The sequence below is a fragment of the Strigops habroptila genome, chromosome 3 (assembly GCF_004027225.2).
Source record: "Strigops habroptila isolate Jane chromosome 3, bStrHab1.2.pri, whole genome shotgun sequence".
Classification (NCBI taxonomy): domain Eukaryota; kingdom Metazoa; phylum Chordata; class Aves; order Psittaciformes; family Psittacidae; genus Strigops; species Strigops habroptila.
This window is the reverse complement of record NC_044279.2, coordinates 76,532,908-76,551,265: the sequence shown is the minus strand read 5'-3', so window position 1 is coordinate 76,551,265 and position 18,358 is coordinate 76,532,908. Positions and strand designations below refer to the sequence as shown.

General features: G+C 48.8%; 1 protein-coding gene across 1 annotated transcript in view; it reads right to left on the bottom strand.

Moving 5' to 3' along the window:
• Positions 1-17,012, bottom strand: part of CACNA1I (calcium voltage-gated channel subunit alpha1 I) — a 201,525-nt gene extending 184,513 nt beyond the window's left edge. The window contains exon 1 of the mRNA XM_030479820.1: positions 15,751-17,012. The gene's annotated coding sequence lies outside the window, so the exon portion shown is untranslated. The remainder of the gene's footprint in view (positions 1-15,750) is intronic.
• Positions 17,013-18,358: the final 1,346 nt, after the last annotated feature.

Genomic DNA, 18,358 nt, shown 5'->3' with positions numbered 1-18,358 from the left:
AGCAAAGCAGGGAAGGAAGCAGTTTTAAAGCAAAGAGGGTGAACAGGAGCTACAGTAGCCATGAGGAGAAGAGACCAAGGCCATGGGGAAGACTTCAGCCAGGGTGGAGCTGAGACAGGGATACACCAAGGCAACTTTTCAGCTGTTGCAGAAGGCAGATAGGCAGAACCAGCAGCCGTAAGTACTGGAGTACTGTGTGCAGCTCTGGGGCCCCCAGCATAAGGAAGACAAGGACCTGCTCGAGCACGTCCAGAGGAGGGTCACAAAGATGAGCAGGGGGCTGGAGCACCTTACCTATGAGGACAGGCTGAGAGAGTTGGGCTTGTTTGGCCTACAGAAGAGAAAACTCCAGGGAGACCTTAGGGCAGCTTCCAGTACTTAAACGAAGCCTACAGAAAAGATGGAGAGGGATTTTTTTATCAGGGAATGTAGTGATAGGATGAGGGGAAATGGTTTTAAACTGATAGAGTATAGATTTATATTAGATAGTAGGAAGAAATTCTTCCCTGTGAGGGTGGTGAGGCGCTGGCACAGGTTGTTCACAGAAGCTGTGGCTGCCCCATCCCTGGCAGTGTTCAAGGCCAGGTTGGATGGGGCTTGGAGCAACCTGGTCTAGTGGAAGGTGTCACTGCCCATGGCAGGGGGTTGGAGCTGGATGAACTTTAAGGTCCCTTCCAACCCAAACCATTCTGTGCTTCTGTAAGTGGGTGGAAAGAGAATCTGAAGGTTAAAGGTGAAGACCAGGTCACAGGTGCTGGAAGCAAATGAGAAACGGGAGGAGAATGAGCTTCTGCTAGCCCATGACAGACAGACTTTATGATCTTCTAGCTGCAGGGGATAAAAACTGGGGAAGGGTGAGATGGGCAGAATCTTGGTAAATAATTTTCATGTGCTGTTTTCCACTCTGGGATGGAGGAAACAAAATCACAGGCCCCCAGGTGTGTTGGCTGGGGGTACCTGAAGGTTGGTTTCAAAGGTAGCCCCCCAGAGAAAGCTCATTTGCCTGCTGACTGAAAAAATCCCCAAGCAGTAGAGCTGGTTTCCAGTGCTGAGATGGTTTTCCAAGCAGCATGGATGCTACGTGAACAAATGAAAGGTTCTCTGCCCCTTAGATCAACACTACAGAGACTTTCTAAAGAAGACATATACACATACACACAAAATCAGTTTTCTTTTAGACACCTTTTTGGCTCACATCTAAGGCAAGATTCAGCTAGAATTAGTTGCCTTAGTGAACAGCAATGCACTCCAATCCAAGTCTTGTGAGGAAAATCTGATGAATTACTTCAGTTGTCTAGAAAAATGACATGTAGTCGAAGTTATATTTGGGAAATGAAGGATAGTATGCGTCTCCGAAAAGACTTATGATTCCAGGGTGATGTAGAGGTTTTCTTCTATCAGTCTGAGAGGGATGGGGGAGGAGAGCACAGCACTCCTCCAGATAGATAGGAGAATCATGACACCATGATCAGAGATGCAGAAAGCATGACCTGCCAGGAAAGCACTGAGCAAAATGAAGCTGTTTAGACTACAGAAGATTGATAAGGGGCACAATAACAGTCTTCCAATACATACAAGTTTGCTACAAAAGGAGAAAACTTCTCAGATCTTAGCCTCCACAGCGGACAGAAGAAGCAACAACAGTCTTACACTGCAGTACAGGACATTCAGTGATAAGCAGAGCAAGGCAGACAATGCTTGAAGATGCAGGCAAATGTCCCACACTTCAGGCCTTCAAAATTAGGCCAGCCGAAACCTCTCGAGAACGATGCACACATTGATCATCCTGACTTGGATATGAAGTCAGTGATATCCTGAGAACACTGCTAGGCCTGTCTTCTGTGGGTGTCTAATCCCAAATGCCTATGGCCATCACCACAATCAAGTGTTGCTATTGTGGTGCTGTTTCTCCCCTGGCCATTCCTTCCCCAGTAATGCCCATTTATTTTGTCTATCTGAGAGTCCCACAGAGCACAGCATGTGCTTCCAACACTTCGTGAATAATAACACTCATATATCTCTAGCAAAATAAAAAACTGGGTCAGATACAGCTGTGTACATCAGGAGCAGCCAATGCATCTGCCAACGAACCCTCCAGTGCTGCAAAATCCAACTCACCAGGCACACAGAGGTTATAAGGCACTGTCTCTCCATCGGGGAAAAAAGGGAGAGTTCAGATCTGACTGGGAAAACACAGCCTTTTTGGTGACATTTCATCAGTAAACCCATGAATAAAACAAGACCTGAGAGAGGGTTCTAACAAACTGCTCACACTGATATCCTCGCCACCAGGAGACAGGGGGTGAATGCGCAATCACCCCCAGCTCCAGAAGCCGCCTCCAGTGCTGCTGACCTGCATGCATACATATCAGAAAGGGCTGGATGCAAATAAAGCCAGAGACACACATTTACCTGCTGTAGTCTGCAGGAGGGTGGCTGAGGAGGGACATTCAGAAGGAACAAGTGTGTCAGGAGCTCTGGGGAAGAGCAGAGACAAGATGAAAGCACAGCATGTTGCAGAAGAGAGACTTAACCGGGGGAATTTGAAAAGAAAGAAGCGCCATGGCTCACAACTTGAAGCAGGTTCCATAGCTGGTAGGAAGGTCTCATGCCCCTGAACTCATAGGCTCTCAACTGGCTGCAGCCCATGTACACAGATGCCAAAGCAACCACACCGCATTTAAGAAAAGCTGAGCTTAGGTTGATGGCCACGAGACCACGATGAGGCATACTTAATCATCCCAGCAAGCAGGACCTTGAGCTACCACATGTGTGCTTGCATGCATGTGCACATTCATCCTCACTGAGCCAAAATCCAGCCTGAACTCAGACCCTCTGTCAGAGACAAAGCTGTTTGCGGCAGCAAGGCAGACAAAAGGGAGAGAGAAAACAGTCTCAGCAGCAGGAGCACAGGTAGGAGCTGCCCAGCTGCCTCATCTGGCCATTTCTCTTGCTGTATTTGACAAAGGCCTGCTGAGCAGCGGCGGGTTCCCTGGAAATGCTGCCCTGTGTTATCACAGCACAGAGCCGCATCCTACCCATTAAGGTACAGCCCCCAGAAGACAGAGAGCTGCCTGATGTATAGCTACAGGTTGGGTGGAGAAGTGATTCAGAGCAGCCCTGTGGACAAGGACTTGGGGGTGTTGGTCGATAAGAAACTAAACATGAGCCAACAGTGTGCGCTCACAGCCTAGAAATCAACCGTGTCGTGGCCTGCATCAAAAGGAGCGTGACCAGCAGGTCAAAGGAGGTGATCCTGCCCCTCTGCTCTCGTGAGACCTCACTTGCGGTATTGTGTACAGTTCTGGTGTCCTCAACATAAGAAGGACATGGAGCTGTTGGAGCAAGCCCAGAGGAGACCACAAGGATGCTAAGAGGGCTGGAGCACCTCCTGTATGAAGACAGGCTGAGGAAGTTGGGGCTGTTCAGCCTGGAGAAGAGAAGCTGCGTGGAGACCTCATAGCAGCCTTCCAGTATCTGAAGGGGGCCTATAAGGATGCTGGAGAGGGACTCTTCATCAGAGACTGTAGTGATAGGTCAAGAGATAATGGGTTCAAACTTAAACAGGGGAAGTCCAGGTTAGATATAAGGAAGAAGTTCTTTACTGTGAGGGTGCTGAGGCACTGGCACAGGCTGCCCAAAGAAGTGGTAAATGCTCCATCCCTGGCAGTGTTCAAGGCCAGGCTGGAGAGAGCCTTGGGCAACATGGTCTAGTGTGAGGGGTCCCTGCCCATGGCAGGGGGTTGGAACTAGATTATTTTAAGGTCCTTTCCAACCCAAACAATTCTGATTCTATGATTGTATGTCCCTTCCTTCCCCCTCCAAGGGGAAACAGGAGAGAGCAATTGCCAATTTTAATGTGTCCAGTGATAATCAGGCTGGCAAGGATGTGCAGAGCACAGAATCAGGCAGCAGGAGCACACAGAATCAGGCAGGGAGCTGGAAATAATTACCATGATACTGTAACCAGAAAACACAAGGCCAAGCTATTTACCACACTAATTACTGTTTATCCCTGTTTATGGCTCCACATGGCAGTGGGACTGGAGGTATAAATAGAATTATAGAATCATAGAATCAGCTAGGTTGGAAAAGACCTTTAAGATTATCAAGTCCAACCATTCCCCAGCACTGCCAAGGCCACCACTAACCCATGTCACTGAGGGCCTTATCTACACGGATTGTGAACACTTCTAGGGACAGTGACTCCACCACTGCCCCGGGCAGCCTGTTCTGATGCCTGAGCACCCTCTCAGTGAAGGAATTGCTCCTCGTCTCCAGTCTAAACCTCCCCTGGCGCAGCTTGAGGCCATTTGCTCTTGTCCTCTTACTTGTTACCTGGGAGAAGAGACTGACCCCACCTCATCACCCCTCAACCTTCCAAACCGGCTCCAAGGGGCAGGCCGGGCCCAACACAGGCCCCGCTGTGGAACCGGCCCATGACACCGTGCAGCAGGGCCCCAGCTCCGGGTCTGCTGACCGCCGGCAGCGCCCGCCTGCTGCCGAGGGGCTGCCCAGGTGCCATGTGCCGCTGCCTGCACAGGGAAGCCCCTGGCCGCCACCAGCCCTTCCCTCCCGGTCCGTCAGAGTGGGTGGTGTGGCCCAGCCGCCATCTCACCACCCCCTGTGCTCCCAAGCAAAGATGATTCCATCCCCCTGACTGAGCAGGCAAAATCCCGAGCCCCAAAACAAGGAACAGAAGCAATTTCAATGGTGACTGCAAAGCCCCTTTGCCACCCACGACTGGTACTGCTCAGCTGCTGCAGCACAGACTCTTGGGAAGCTCCAAGCTGATGGCTAGTCTGGGCAAAACTGGACTTGTGGCACCCAAGCCGCCATCATTTATGCTTCTGTAAGCAACAGTGCAATTGGAACTGTAGCACTGTTCCCCCTTCCACAGTGCGGCAACCAACATCATTCACTTCTCTGCCCCACTGCACCCATGCTCATTCGTACCCATATTTTAGAGTTACCTCTGCAGCTGAAATAATGCTCCACATTGTTCCTCACTGTCCTAAGGAATTACAGAGCTATGCCTGCTGTCATAAATAGGTGCCATGTGCTCCACGACTGCTCCACGACTGGCCCAGTGGATAGTACCTCTGCACAGCCAAAGCTATTCCCACATTTGGGGATCTTCAGGACTCTCTTTAAGGAGTAGGCTGAACTGAAGCATGTGCTCCCTCGCACAGAGATGGTCTCCAGCAGCTTAGCACCAATCTACACCATCATGCAACCCAGCTGGTGGCTATTTAAGGAAGCCAATTGAGAATTTCAAAGAATTTTAATATGCTTTGAATACCCTTGAAGCCAACCTGGACCTTTTGCTGGGAACCAGCATGGTGCTGCATATGGTTCAGGCCTTGCTTAAGGTTAAATGACTATCTAAGAATGCCACCAAGAGATCTTCCCCAAGGCTGGACAGTCATGAGTGGCAGGGTGTGTGGGTCAGTATGGACTAGTACACAGGCCAGTGGCACCTCCAGTGCTTTGGAACTTCACCCCTGAACAAGTATAAACCTGGGAAAAACTAATAAAACACATAGACAAGGTGTGCTGTTGTCCTGGCACCACCAGAGAGGGATCTCTGGTGGTGCCACAACCTGCTGGGGCATGGCCCATGCCTACCGAGCCCTGCTCAACACTATCCAGTACCCTCAAGGGGAAAAAGATGTCTCTGGATCTGATGGCAAAGCAACAGACACTGCAGCTGCTCCAACCCCAGCGACAGACATTGCAACTAGTGTCTGTTGCTGGGACTGGACAGCTGCAGTCACTGCAACTAATGTCTGTCGCTGGGGCTGGATAGCCACAGTTGCTGCGGCTACTTCAACTCCAGCTACAGGCACTGCAGCTATTCCAACCACAGCAACAAATACTGCAGCTACTCCAATCCCAGCAAAAAGCACTGTGACTACTCCAACCCCAACAACAGATACTGCAGCCGCTCCAGCCCTGGTAACAGGGGTTGGACTACTACTCCAACCCTGGTAGCAGGCACTACAGCTGAACCAAAGAACCAGTCCGTGCCACTGTCAGTCACCCCTGTACAGAAGAAGAAATGGACACTGAAGTCACCTCGTGTAGTGAAAAAGGATGACACAGGGCCAGCACAGCAAACAGAGGAAGAGGCAGAACCAGAGGTAACCTCTCGATCCTTGTCCCTGAGTGAGCTGCAGGATATATGAAAAGATTTCAGCCGTCATCCAGGCAAGCACATTACCACCTGGCTGCTCCGATGCTGGGACAATGGAGCTAGTAGCCTGGACATGTCATCCAGTGCACAAGTCATGTGGCAGAAACTGGTATGAAGTATGCCATCGTCATATGCCAACTCACTGGCAATAATGAACTGGAGAGACGTAGAGACACCAGTGGTGAATGAACTCACTTGCAAACTCCAGCAATATGGAGAAAAATTCTTCCTCCCAACGGTCTTATATCTCAGCTGTGGAAAATCTGTCTGAATGATGTGAGAAACTGTTCCAGGAGTTCCAACAGCAAATAGAGAGATCCTACTCCCCACCTGTACAGACCAACATCTCAGCTATTGACAGCAAGTGTCCTTCCTCTCAAGAGCGAGGATATAGAAGGTACACTCCATGGGGTACCTTATGGTTTTACCTGCAAGACCATGGAGAGGACATGAGGAAGTGTGATGAAAAGATCTACCTTAGTCCTAGAGGCATGGGTACGTGAATTGCAAAGAAAAACAACCACAAATGGGGGTTCTTCCAGAAGAGTCATTGCTCCGGTCTCCAGTGGACAGCTTCCTAGACAGAGTGAGAGGGCTGACCTTACGCCTCATCCTATAGTAACGAATTCTAATCCATTTTTACAAGAAGTAAGTGGAGCATCCTATGACCAGGCATAGAGAGGCCCTGCCCCCAGCCAGGTAGAGGAGAGGGACAATCAGTTTAACTGGACTGTATGGATTAGATGGCGTGGCAGGTCAAAGCCACAAAAGTATAAGGCCCTAGCAGACACCGTGACACAGTGTACCCTAATACCATCAAGGGTCAGAACACATTTGTATTTCTGCAGTGACAGGGGGATCCCAACAGCTGACTGTACTGGAGGCTGAAATCAGCCTGACTGGGAAGGAGTGGGAAAAGCACCCTATTGTGACTGGCCCAGAGGCTCCATGCATCCATGGCATAGACTATCTCAAGAGAAGGTGCTGATGGGGGTACTGATAGGCTTTTGGAATAGCTGCTTTAGAGAAGGAGGCAATGAAGCAGTTGTCTACCTTTCCTGGTGTCTCTTAGGTGTTGTGGGAGGGTTCTGGAGAATGCACATCCCAAATTACAGTCTGATTGTAAGCCCTCTCTATCACATAACCCGGAAGAAGAATGATTTCAAATGGGCAGCAACAAGCCTTTGAACAAATTAAATGAGAGATAGTTCATGCAGTAGCCCTCGGGCCAGTCCAGACCAGGCCAGATGTGAAAAATGTGCTCTACACTGCAGCCAGGGAGAATGGTCCTACCTGGAGCCTCTGGCAGAAAGCTCCAGGGGAGACTCGAGGTCGACCCCTTGGCTTTTGGAGTCGGGATGCAGAGGATCCAAGGCCAGCTATACTCCAGCTGAAAAAGATACTGGCAGCCTATGAAGGGGTTCAAGCTGCTTCAGATCACTGATCACAGCTCCTCCTGGCACCCTGGTGGCCCGTGCTGGGCTGAATGTTCAAAGGCAGGGTCTTCTCTACATATCATGCAACTGATGCTACATGGAGTAGCGCACAATGAAATCGAACAGGAAATCCTAGTCATCCAGGAATCCTAGAAGTCATCGTGGACTGGCCAGAGGGCAAAGATTTTGGAATGTCACCAGAGGAGGAGCTGACACATGCTGAGGAGGCCCCACTGCACTTCAAACTATCAAAGAATCTATCTGCTGGGGAAAACAGTCTGGATTATTCCTGTCTCTGGCAAAGACAAACCCACTTGTGGGACTGCTTTTACTTAATGACGTGGGTGTGCTTGGTGGGTAATGCAGGAGGATAGGAAGTCCAGTGTGTACCTCAAGGGGATTTAATCTTGGGTGAGAATAGCCACTGAACTGAACTGTATGATGCTGTATACACTGGATATTATGGCTTCCACGGCGGCCATACACCCATCTCTGTGCTGGACGCCTTGTGGCACCCATCTCCACTGCTCCAGATTGGAAGATCTGAACCTGACTCCCTTCTGATTACCACATCAATGAAGAATGAACTTTGATAAAACTGGACAAGTGCAGAGCTGATGGAATCAGAATAAGCTTCAGCATGCAACAATCCACCACCATACACCATCCATCTTTCCTGCGCAGAGAGACCCATGACAGATGGAGCCCCAAGTCATGGACTGAATGAACTCAACAAACGTTTGTAGGGACAGTCCATAGACTATGGGAATGATACCTCTGTGTGTGTGTATGTATATATGTATATATATTATATATATTATATATGTATATATATTATATATCTCTCAAAGGACAGGAAAGGTGATGGTGGAAAGTGTGAGACCTGGCATGATGTGAATGCCATGGAATAAGGGGTGGATGCTGTCCTGGTTTTGGCTGGGATAGAGTTAATTTTTTCCTAGTAGCAGGTGCAGTGCTGTGTTTTGGCTTCACTCTGAGAACAATGCTGATAACACACTGATGTTTTAGTTGTTACTCAGTTACACTTACCCTGATCAAGACCTTTTCAGTCTCTCATGCTCTGCCACAAGGAGGGGCACAAGAAGCCAGCAGGAAGCAGAGACAAGACACCTGACCCAAACTAGAAAAAGGGGTATTCCATACCACAGCACGTCATGCCCAGTATATAAACCGGGGGGAGTCACCCTGAAGGAACCGATCACTGCTTGGGTGGGGCTGGGTACTCATCAGCAGGTGGTGAGCAGTTGTATTGTACATCACTTGTGTTTATTGGGTTTTTCCTCTTCCCTTTCTCTTTTCAGTTTTACATTCTATATATTCTATATAAATATATTAATTGTACTTTAGTTATTAAACTGTTCTATGTCTTGGGGAAATATGTCTCTGGAGGTGCTGTCCATGCTAAAGAAGAGTCTGAGCATCCAGGCATTGGGCACTGCTGATCTCTCCAAAGTCTGGATCCATCATCCTCTCCCGCAGGGCTGTTTCATTCTTCCCTTGCACTTCTCACTGCTCATGGAGTCTCCCCACTAGAAGCCATGCAGCCTTTGAGTCTTGTCTCTGCTCGTTGCACTTTATTCTTCAGCCTGGGGATTAAAACAGCATCTACCTCTCACAAAGCTCTCTCCCAAAATACAATCAGAAAGCTGTGTTGACCCCAATCTGCCCCTGTACCTTCCATCCATGCTACATTACCAGATGCTCTTGTGGAGTTGGGCATGTCCTATTCGCTTCCATCAAGAATGTGATATCCTAAAACCCTGGGGAGACAATGGCTTTCCAGTCTGGAGGATTTGCCTCTCCCATTGCATCAGATGTGTCAGAACAGCATTTCATTTACCTTTTCCAGTGATTTTTATCTGTCTAGTTATTAATGAGGAAGTTTAACCCACTCCTCGGCAAATCCCTGAAAGTCAAACACATCATGGTGAGGGGGAACCAGTCTGTAAAGTGAGACACACTCCAAGCAAGCACTGACCCCTTTTGGTGCATGAAGACTGATCTCCCCTTGACTGATCCTAGAATCACAGAATAGGAACCTTCAAAGCCCATCTAGTCCAACCCACCTGCAATAAGCAGAGACATCTTCAACTAGACCAGGTTGGTACCCCTTGCAAAGGTCTGTGGGTGCCCTGCCTGCAACCAGCATGGGTTGCTAAGCACTAGCCACATCCCTCTCCCCAGCTCTCCCAGTATCAAGCACCCTGCACCACTGTGCTGAGAAGTCAACCCAGCCATGGCCACCTCAACATGGTTTCTAAACATAGCTTTGACCAAGTCATTGGTGCCTGTCTGGGAAGGACATTTAATTTCCTTCAGATAAAAATTAACTTGTAAAATCCATTTTGAGTCTGTTCCTCTGATAATCTGCTTCTCTTGTCAATCCTCCTCCTCTGGGATGATACCATGTTTGCGCAGTGCTCAGACTTTCACCACTCTCACATATTGCACCCACCATCACCACTGCACAGAAGGATGCCACCGCAGACCTTTTACAATCTAGACACCTGAGAAAGTGCCATCATGAAAGTAAAATAATCTTCTCAAGGGGAAAAAAGACTACACCAAGACTTCACTCTCATCCTTCTCTCCCTTCAAAGGGGTCTGCTCTAAGCCATATGAATTCCAGCGTTTCTGAACCTCCACTCCTCAGTGCACTCATCACTGTGATAGACACAGCCACATCCATAGTGCTTTCTCTACACTTCTGCTTCCAGCCCTTCCAACCACGGCTCCCATAATGCTAGAAGATGATACCACAACTGCACCTGCATTTACATTTTGGCCACAGGTGTGAGCACACAGAGCTGCTCACACAGTGTTTATGCTGGGGATGGACTTACTCTGGCTTTTGTACAACTGCACGTGGGAGCCGGGCATCTCCTCCATTCCCACCATCTGTAGGTGACTTATACTGACACAGAGTGCCTGTTGGCCTCACAGACCATACAAGAAACTCATGTGCCCATGAGTTGGCAACTCAAGCAGTACAAACTCACGCCCTGGCTCGCAAGATGCAGGGGACAGCTCATGAAACAGTTAAGGGTTACCACACCTCTTGTATATGTGTTGTTCTCACACACTCTCTCTGGCACAGTGATGCTGCCCGTGGATATTCGTGCTGCCCTACTGCTGCAACAGAGGCAAGGGCCCAAACAATGTCATTTGTTCCTAATGCCTGTGCACATCTCGCAGCCTCAGCACAATTGGCTTAATAGCCAATCTCTCCTAGGAGACAGCTTGGGGAAGAGAGGGAGAGAGAAAGAGAGGAGGAAAGGAGAAAGCAGCAAAAGGAAAAGCAAGCAAGGTGAATAGAAGCCCGTAGAATAGGCAATAACACTGCCAGGCACAGCAGCAGCTCAATTGGCTGTGACAGGCAGACCCTCTCTGCACCTGGGATTCAAACGCAGGCCTATTTTCCTGGTTTCTTCGAGAGACAATGAGTCCTGACTACCTGTCAGTGTGCACCCGGGAGATGTCACCAGCAGAGAAGGGCCCCACGTGCTCCCAGGCTGCAATGCTGACACAGCTATGATGGCTGAGGTCACACATGGCATTTGCTGGAGATGAGCAGCAAAGAGCAGAGAGGGGGAGGAAGAAAAACCGAGCAACAGTGGAAACCAGAGATCTGAGGCGATGCTCTTCCCAGGACTCCTGATGTTCCCAGAGGATGCAGGGCACTTTTGCTGCCTGCACAGCTCCTGTTCTGCTCGTCTGAGGGGCAGGGCAGCCCCCAAATGCTGTGTGCCTTCAGGCAGACACATTTCTTCACCCCCAAGTCCTGGCAGATACACAAGTGAAGACATTCACTGTCTTTCCTTGGCTTGCCAGCAAGCTGAGAGGCCATGAGGGACATACTCCTGGAGACCTTCATACTCCATGAAGGTCAGGCTGTTCCAGGTCTGCTAGCAAGCAAGCAAGCTACACCCTCAGCAGCCCATTAGAACAAGAGTACCAAAACTAGATGGTCATGTTCAACCACAAGGGACCCATAGCAGATCACCTGAAAAAGACCACTTTCACCCTTTAGCATGACTCCCCTCCCCAGAACTGGCAGCTGGTGGGCAAACCCAAAGGAGACCATCAGTTGGTACTTTTAGCCTCCCTTCTTGTAAAGAAGCAGAACAGGTCACCTCACATCTCCCAGTGAGGCACCCAGCCAGGAATCCACTCCTGTGCCCTCCTGCATAGCCACACAAAGGTGCCACCCATGACTGGCCACCTTCCTTGCCTCCTCCTCACCAAACCACTCGCACACCCTTCCCCACTGCATCAGGCCAAGTGGCTGCTGCCAATTAAAAGCTGCTGTTTTCACTGGTGTTTTAATAAGAAAAAGGTAATTGAAATTTAATTTAGTCAATGACCAAACAACGAGGGAGGGTGTGTAAAAATGAGCCAGTGTTGGCTCAGGTTCCAGCAGGAAAGAGCTTGAACCAAGAGCTGTGCAAGTAGACGGGGGGGATGCCTGGGGGCAGCTGAGGGAGATCTGTACAGGAGGTTTCAAATCAGGGGCTCTCAAACCCTGATCTGAAAGCCCTTGATTTGAAACCTCCTGTACAGAGAGGTTTCAAATCAGACCTCTCAATCAGATTTCTCCCATAGCCCATTCCCAGCATTATGTGTAAAGCCTCCACGCACCCTCCTCCAATTATCCATGTACTCCAGTGAAAACCTCCTTTCCCACCATGTCCTCACAGCCTGCAAGGAGCAAGGCACTCTCTCCTGAACTCTTCCTCTCTGCCACTGGTGCTGCTGTGACCAGAGCCCTGACAGTGCTGGCAGCCGCAGGCCTGCCAGCACAAGCTGCTGGCAGAGAGAAAGGTAGAAGAAGCAGCAGAAGGAGTCCTGGGGGCTCCAAGAACAAGACAGGGCTCGTGAGTCATCCCCTCTGCAAGTGCATATCCACAGCCCCCACTGGCTACTGCTGCGCTCCGGGAAGATGCTGAATATTGGATGAAGGGGTTTTTTTTTTAGATCTGCTGAAAATGGCAAGGGAAACTCCACTGTCAATTAAACCAAAAAAAAAAAAAAAAAAAAGGGAAAGATCACAATCTCATCACCGCAGCCGGTCTTACACCTTCCCCGAGGATATGTTAGAACAGCTAAGGGTGTGAGAGGAAAGCAGCCCATGAGGATGTGCTGCTGGCAGGCTGGGGGAAGAGAAGATGAGGGAAAGGCTGTGGGAGGGTGGGTGTGTTGCCATCCCCACCAGTGGGAATGGGGGTGGATGCACAGGCAGCCTGAGTTTGCAGGTGGAGGGATGGAGCGCCTGCCATGCTGGGGAAAGCATCACCCGGCTCTGACACCTCTGCTACATCTCTGCTGTGGCTGCTACTAGAGGACCTCATTTGGGAAAGGTGAGCTCCAACATGAGATTTTGCAATGCCGACCTGCTGGGCAAGGACAAGGCTCACTGGCGGTTTTCACACAGCGTCACATAAATCATTACAGAAGTATGGGGTGACAAGGGACTCCCCGGGGTCAGCTATATCCCCAAAATCAATGAGACAGAAGCCACCTTTCATTGATGTTAGCAAAGCAGGTCTTTACTCCTTAGCTTGGAAAGCCCCTTCAAAGCAGACACAGGGTTAAATCTTCTCAGTTAGTAAAACCTCAGCCTAGTAAGAGAGGAAACCCCTGTTGCACCCTATACAGAAGGAGATGTGGCATAAGCCCTCTGTTCCAAAGAGAAAGACAAGGCTGTGGAGACAGAAAGGAGGCTGGGAGCTGGGAATCGCAGGCAGGGATGAGGGGCAGGGGTTCTGGGCTGAACCCCCCTCAGCTCATCCTAGAGGAAACAGAATGCCACCAAGATAGTGCAGGGGGAATATGAGTCTCATGGTGCAGCTGAGGGAAGGGAGGGGGAGCAGGATGGAGAGATTTACAGAAATTATAGAAATTTTCTTTTCTCCCACTCTCTTCCATCCTGTCATTTTCTCTTCTCCACTTTCTCTTCTGGTCTCCATCTCACCTTCTGTCTCTCCCTCTGTAAGCACTTATTGGCAGGTTTTCTCCAGAACACAGCTATTTTGAATATGTGTTCCTCAACTTCCCTTACAGTATTTGCTCTCTCATTCTCAGTATCTTCCTCGTTGGTAAAGCTGATCAGCTTAATGATGATAATATTGAACATGGCAAAATGGCTTCTTTCCCACCTAAATCAGTTCTTCATTGCTCTGCTTTCAGGTACCTTCAGGCCACTTCCATGCCTTTGAGATGCAGAAACTCAAGTATTGCCTTTTTTTCTCCCCATCATCTCCACTCGGAAGGGAAGGACATTCTCTATCATATATTTTTTATCTACTCCTTGAGAAATCCTGACATGTAAAATGGTCTGGTTTATTCCTATCCCTCATTCCCAGTCAGGTATCGCGCTCCTGGGGGAACCCAATCTCCTCAAGTTAGTGGCTTGCCTAGGTTGGAAGTAGCAAGCGATATATTCCTTGTCTTCATGGCATCTAGATCTCTGCCCAACCCGTCGCCATCACTTTTGCATTGCGTCACCATCACATCAGCACAGACATAACTCCCCCAAAGCAGAAGCTGAGGGTCCATAGTAAGCCCTGAGGGTCCATAGTCCTGCATTTTCCAGACGAAGCAGCCCACAGATGACTTGTGCTGTGCCTCATCCTAGTGGAGAGAACAGTGTGGGCTCCCCATCAGGCCATGAGTCGCAGAATCTGCCCGCAGTGGGAGACCACAGAATAACTGGTTGTGAAAGGTATTTCTGGAGGCCTCCAGTCCATCTCTCTGTTCAAAGCAGGGCTAACTTCAAAGCCAGAGCAGGTTGCTCAATGCCTTGTCTGCTCCAGTTTTGAGTATCTCACAGGATGCAGACTCAAAAATTCTCTGGGCCACCATCTCACATGGTATGAAATTACGGCTCCCTGATTATGTTTTTTCTTTATATGGACTTGGAATTTCCCCTGCTGCAACTGTCTCTGCTGCCTATTGTCCCTGGTGGACACCTCTGGGAAGAGTCTAGCTCCATCTTTTCTACACACACACCTCACTACCTTACCAGTTACACCCCCCTTATATTGCTCTCCTCCAGGCTAAACAAAGGCAGCGCCCTCAGCATCTCCTCACGTTATATGCTCCAACCCCCGATCATCTTCACAGCCCTCCACTAAACTCACTCCAGTTTGCCAAAACATCCAGTTTGTTTTGTATTGAGGCAGAGGGCAATGCCTGACTCTACCTCTTCTTACTTGGGACCTCCCTAGGCTGAACTAAAGCCTGCTCTGAATGTTTCCTCTTTTCTTTATTTCACTGTTAAATAAATGATAATCAGCCTCCAAGCTATCCAAGTCAATTATATTCAACAGAAACTGCAATTTGGATCACCAGCTTCATAAGACTGAATCTTGATTTTACTACCAGCAAATCATATTCCCAGTCCAGAGGAAAAACTATCCCTTGCCAACACCAGGATGAGGAATCAGATAATTTTGTGAACCTCTTAACAGGAGTGGGGAGACAGAAAACAGACTTAGTCCCATCTTCCCTACCCAGCTGCCAGTGTAGTTTGGGAATTAACTCATCACATTTTATTTATCACCAAAATTTTCAGTCAACAGCAAAAACGGAAGTACACATTTTCCCCCTGTAAAATGTACTTAGTCACCTCCCAGTCTCTCTCAGCATTCACTTCCACCCAGCACCTTGAAACCCCTTCACTTGATTCTTAAACAGGAGGGAGACAAGCTCCAGGAGTCCCAGCTGTACTTGGTAAATGAGGAGTAAGACACAATCACACCATCTTGCCATGCAAAGCAAACAAGAGAAAGAAGAAGGGCCCCAAGAAGGTGGTGCAGGGAAGATTCTACTCACTCTGTGCCACAGATGAATGACCAGGGTAACTCACTGCTGCAGGACATCGCCAACACAGACAGCCCGACTGGGTGTTTAACTGTAGGTGAGTGGTTTTAAAAGCATAGATGGCACTTTGATCTTCCAGTACGTGTGGCAGTACCTAAGGACTTCCAGATGGAAGTTAGTGAAGTCAGTAGAGATCTCTTCCTCCTTCCTAGCCAGACACTTCTAAAGCAGCGTGACATGGGGGGTAAAATGGGAAGGATTCACCTCCTGAATTACCTGTGCACTAGTTCTTCCACTTTGCTGGGAGTTACCTGGTGACCTACACAAATGGTGGCTCACCCTGTTAAAACAGCTCCAAGGAGAACTTCAGTGATGCCCCAAATTCACTAGTGGGAAAGTACCACGATTCCTGAGAAGGCCACTGTGATTTCAATTACCTGGAGGTATCTGAGAGGGATTCAGAAGATGCATGGTCCCACCTATTCCAATTCCCCACCCTCAAGCTCCAGTTGCCATGGCAATGGTACTGACAATTTCAATGCATAAACCCAAATTTGCATTTTAATGGAACATAATTAGAATGCTGAGAGAAACGACTCTTCCTCGCTAAAAGGTAACATAAACGCCGCATCTCACTACCAGTGAGTACTGCACATAAACACATAGAGCCTATACATTACTGGCCTGCTGGGAAGTTGCCTTCAGTTCTTTTATGCCTAACAGGGAACTTTTATATCTGCACCACAAAACCCACAATTTCCAGATTAAAACAATCTATTTACCAGATGTCTGCTGCAAGCTGACCATATCACCTCCTGGCTGCTATCCTGCCATGCCACGTTTCCCCTCCCAGCTCCACGCAGGGTCAGGCCATAGCTGCTGTCCCAACACTGAGCCCTAAGACACTCCGTATGCTGGCAGTTCTCAGGGGCTCAGCAGCACCAATGATTTCAAACAACCTGTGCCTCTCCAACTGTCCTAATATTTATTTTCCTTTTTTTATTTTTTTTTTTTTTTTTGAGCTAGATTCATAGTGAGATGTGCTCTCACTTGGTTCTCTGCAATATGCCCAAGAGTTTATTCTTCAGCTCTTGGATCAGGAAAGGAGTACTGTGTTAGCATCTGTCCCACACTGTCAGCAGAGAGGCCAAGTAGTTACAAGAGGGGAGATTTTAAAAAGGAAATGTTTCCAAGACATCTCTCTTTACTTCAGCAACAGGCTGGGAAGGGGAATGGAGGGGGGAGAATCCATTCTGCACCAAATAGGAAAGCAGAAAATTAATTTCTCCTGCCCTTGATACAAACTAAATTCAAAGAAGGCAGCTGGCAGGAGTGAATAGAGACAGAAAAGAGAAGGAGAAAAAATAAATTAAAAAATAAAAAAGGAGAGAATGAGAGAAAAGCAAACAAGTGAATCATAAAAGCTGCAAACCACCTGGAAATTTCATCTGGCTTTTCAATTGGGAAGTGACATAATGCCTATCTGGGAAAGGGCAACAACATCTGGAGGACGCTTAAAGTAGCCACAACCCAGACCAGTTTCCCATGCTCCCACTGAATCCCACTCAGAGCAGGCAGCTCTGCCAAAAAGGGGAATGCACAGGATCCACCTCATTCCATCTGCCTCATCCCACCTGCCTGGGATGTGGAAGCAAAGCCACATGTCCTACTGAGCAGCACTGACAGAGCATCACTGACACTGATCTGCTATCTGCCAATGCATCAAGTAAATGACACAGAAGTTGCTCCCTAGGGCCTCTGCGGGCTGGATCTCCACTTACATTTCTGCAGAGAGCTTTCTAAGGGGTCCCTTTCAAGTGCTGCAGCTTCCTATAAGCACTAACTGGCCATGCCCACTCCATTAGATCTACACAATTACACGCCAGAGGGTTCAGGCAATCTTCTGTTCCACCTCCATGATCAGACCCAACTGTCAGCCCAGGGGTCAGCAGAAACCCAGTGGTGAAAAGCTCCATACCCCACCCCTAGAGCCGCCTGGTCTCAGGACAGTTTCAGGTCCCACAGGCACCAGGGCAGTCCATTCAAAGCTGCTGCTTGTGAAGGGGAGATCCTGATTGTTCTTCCAGGAAAGTCTTCTAGTCCTACTCCTCTGGGCACAAAAAAGAGCATGCCTCCCCCTTGCCACTCCCAGCGCCCCAGCTGGCAACCCCATTTAATCTCTCTGTCCTCCTTCATTTGCCAGAATCAAATATTAATTGGGCTGTGCTGTGATGAAGTGAATGCTAATGCGCCGTGGCATGTGATCAGGAGGAGCTGGATTCAGCCTCCAGTGCAGCTCCCAGATGGAAGAGCACAGCAAGGCAAGCCAGCTAGTCATCTCTGGGGCTCCCCGCTGCTTTGGCCAAGCCCAAAGGCTGCACGTGCTGGGTGTTCACATCCAATCTCTTTCACAATCCTCTTCAGCACTAATGCACATGTACGTGTAAATGCACGTATCCAGGTTGCACACAAACACACAGAGCCATCCTAACCCCATGCAGTGGCTCAGCTGTACAAAATCAGTGCAGATGCACACTGAGGAGCTCATGCACCATACAGCCCATGGCACCATTTCCATCCATGTTAAGTACACCCAGATAGAAACTCATATGGATGCTAACACCTATACGGGGTGTACTCTTATATCAATGTAAATCATAGTGTACCCAGAAAGACAGGAGGCTGTTATACCTATGCACAAACACTTTCCCAAAATTGATGGCTTTCCACATAACCTTTATTCCCTTGTTTCTGGCTTGCAGTTGATTAACTTAAAAATAAAACCACGTAATTCTCCTAAAGATCGTCTATGCCACAGATACGGGTGATTCATGGGGCATTTATTAGTCAGTTCCTTTCCCTTAGGATACAGCTTACAGGTTCT